Below are 3737 nucleotides of genomic sequence, written 5' to 3'. Positions count from 1 at the left end.
AGTAGATTTTAGTTTTTTTTTTCATAGCCGGCTCTGTCGAAAATGTAATAAAAGAGTTCTTTTTCTTTCATTTTGTAAAAAAAGATGAGTTTTGGCATGTTTATGTTTCTATTTATTTATATATTTATTTTCTATAAATAGAAAAATAAACAAAAAAAATCACTAAACTTATAAACAAACTTATCGAACTATCTTCTCATTGATGTATTGTTTCATCATAATCCAAATCACAATGTAATTTTCTTATTCCTGAATGTTCTTCTTGAATTCTTTTAGGTTTATGCTCTACTCTAAGTAAAGATCTGCTCAATTTGGATTTGCCTATATAGGACAAATGGATAAATACTATGTCTTTTTGCTACGACTTCTTTTGTTTTTTCCAATTTATTTCATATCTCGTATCAAATCCAAATATTAAATATTCAATTTGAAATCACGCCTATTCATATTAGAAATTAGAAATTGAATATAATATAAAATATGATCATCTAAGTAGAAATCCTAGATATATTACTAATTGTTTTGTTTCTAAATGGAGCCTGGATACTTCATTTTATTGGTCGAACCAAGCCAACCATAAATGATTTGAATTGCTAATATTAATTTGTATACCCCCCCTACAAAATATATTTAAGTGCACTTCATTGCATTTCACGCTCCAAATTTTTGATAATTCAATTAATCTTTCTTGGGCGAAAGGGAGGATATCTCGATCGGGGAAGAGAACGGGGGAATAACATATGACCCAATATATCTGACAAGTCACACTATACGTCAACCCACGATGCATCTTCGTCTCCAGGACTTTGAAAAGGTACTTTTGGAACACCAATAGGCATTAAATGAAAGAAAATTTCAGTACCATATCTCACTTTGATGTGAAAGAGTAAATAGGCTTATTGTCGTAATAATATTGTATTGTATCTTTTAGCATCTTTTATACATAGCATAGATTGAATAAGTTTAGTTCATATTATAAAAAAGGCAAATTCTTACAAATGGGTTCTTTGAATGATGAACAAATAAAGAGGTAGTTTTTCAGATAAAATGCAATCAACGTCCGACCATTGCGTCTTGGTACTTATCGGGTGTAGAATAAATCTACTTCTTGTTCCTACGAGAAAAATTGTTCCATTATTACTAAACTAAAAAACATTCTTACTAAAAGAATAGAACAAATATGAATCCTTTCCCCGAGATAATCCACTAAAAAAGTAAGGTCCCTAGTAGAGTTTTTTTAAAGTGCAATAAAGTTACATAATGTCTATTTTTCATTGATATAAGGGGTATTTTTATGGGTTTGCTTTGGTATCATGTTAATATGGTCGTATTGAATGATCCCGACTGTTTGATTTCTGTCCATATAATGCATACAACTTTGGTTGCTAGTTGGTCCGGTTCGATGGCTCTATACGAATTAACAGTTTTTGATCCTTCTGACCCTGTTCTTGATTCAATGTGGAGACAAGGTATGTTCGTTATACCTTTCATGACTTGTTTAGGAATAAACAATTCGTGGGGTGGTTGGAGTATCACAGGGGGCACTATAACAAACCCGGGTATTTGGAGTTACGAAGGTGTGGCTGGTGCACATATTGTGTTTTCTGGCTTGTGTTTTTTAGCAGCTATCTAGAATTGGGATCTAGAAATATTTTCTGATGAGCGTACATGAAAACCCTCTTTGGATTTTCCCAAGATCTTTGGAATTCATTTATTTCTCCTAGGGGTGGCTTGCTTTAGTTTTGGCGTATATGGTCCTAGAATATGGGTATCCAATCTTTATGGACTAACGGGAAGGGTACAAGCTGTAAATCCAGCATGGGGCATGGAAGGTTTTGATCCTTTTGTTCTGGGAGGAATAGCTTCTCATCATATTGCAGCGAGAACCTTGGGCATATTGGCGAGTCTATTCCATCTTAGTGTCCATCCGCCCCAACGTCTATACAAAGGATTACATATGGGAAATATTGAAACCATCCTTTCCAGTAGTATCGTTGCAGTGTTTTTTGCAGCTTTTGTAGTTGTTGGAATCATGTGGTATGGTTCAGGAACTACCCCGATTGAATTATTTGGGCCCACTCATTATCAATGGGATCAAGGATACTTTCAACAAGAAATATATCGAAGTGTTAGTACTGGACTAACCGAAAATCAAAGTTTATCGTAAACTTGGTCTGAAATTCCAGAAAAATTAGCCTTTTATGATTACATCAGCAATAATCCGACAAAAGGGGGATTATTCAGAGTGAGATCAATGGACAACGAGGATGGAATAGCTGTTGGTTGGTTAGGACACCCTATCTTTAAAGATAAAGAAGGGCGTGAAATTTTTGTACGTCGTATGCCTACGTTTTTTGAAACATTTCCGGTTGTTTTGGTAGATGGAGACGGAATTTTTAGAGTCAATGTTCCTTTTCGAAGAGCGAAATCAAAATATAGTGTTGAACAAGTAGGTGTAACTATTGAGTTCTATGGCAGTGAACACAATGGAATAAGTTATAGTGATCCTGCTATTGTGAAAAAATATGCTAGATGTGCACAATTTGATGAAAATTTTGAATTAGATCATGCTACTTTGAAATCCGATGGTGTTTTTCGTAGTAGTCCGAGGGGTTGGTTTACTTTTGGACATGCTTCGTTTGCTCCGCTCTTCTTCTTCGGGCACATTTGGCATGGTGCTAGAACTTTGTTCAGGGATGTTTTTGCTGGTATTGACCCAGATTTGGATGCTCGAGTAGAATTTAGAGCATTCCAAAAACTTGGAGATCCAACTACAAGAAGATAAGTAGTGTGATAGAATATTGTTTTGTTATTTTTTGTCTTTAGTTTTGGGATTTGATATAGAATACCAGATAAATCTTGATTTGAATCGATGTATGTTCTTTGAATCTTGGTTTGTTCTTTCTTTATCCAGGAGATGATCTCAAATATATAGGTATGGAAGCTATAATTGTAAACCACGATCGAATCTATGGAAGCATTGGTTTATACATTCCTTTTAGTCTCAACTCTAGGAATAATTTTTTTCGCTATCTTTTTTCGAGAACCGCCTAAAGTTCCAACTAAAAAATGAAATAATTTTTCATTATATCAATGGAAAGTAATGAGCCTTCCGATATTGGGAGGCTCATTACTTCTACTAGTCCCCGTGTTCCTCGAATGGATCTCTTAGTTGTTGAGAGTGTTGCCCAAAAGCAGTATATAAAGCGTACCCTATAAAACTTACAAGTAAACCAGATATAAATATGGCAACTAGGGTTGTTGTTTCCATTATTATATAATTAAAAGACCACAATATATCTATGATAAGATCATTAATTTAGATTGGAATGGCATACAAAGTCAATAGATCTCAATGAATAGAAAATAGGATTTATGGCTACACAAACTGTTGAGAGTAGTTCTAGATCTGGTTCAAGACGAACTAGTGCAGGGAGTTTATTGAAACCATTGAATTCAGAATATGGTAAAGTAACTCCTAGGTGGGGAATTACTCCTTTGATGGGTATCGAAATGGCTTTATTTGCAGTATTCCTATCTATTATTTTGGAGATTTATAATTCTTCTATTTTACTAGACGGAATTTCGAATAAATTGGATTCACAAAAACTATTAACTCACTTTTCACTACAAAGTGAAGCATTTAGTTCTCTGATTTTTATCCCATTCTATTTTGGTAGTTCGATCATGAAATTTATTTGTTTATGTATTTCTGGAATATGAGTGTGTGACTTGTT

At 34.0% G+C, this 3737-nt stretch overlaps 1 pseudogene; it reads left to right on the top strand.

Moving 5' to 3' along the window:
- Window positions 1-1321: 1321 nt before the first annotated feature.
- Window positions 1322-2785, top strand: LOC133832836 (photosystem II CP47 reaction center protein-like; annotated as a pseudogene).
- The last annotated feature ends 952 nt before the right edge of the window (window positions 2786-3737 follow it).

This window comes from Humulus lupulus, chromosome 4 (genome assembly GCF_963169125.1).
Source record: "Humulus lupulus chromosome 4, drHumLupu1.1, whole genome shotgun sequence".
NCBI lineage: Eukaryota > Viridiplantae > Streptophyta > Magnoliopsida > Rosales > Cannabaceae > Humulus > Humulus lupulus.
Note: the sequence above shows the minus strand (reverse complement) of the source record. Positions and strands in the feature narration are given on the sequence as shown.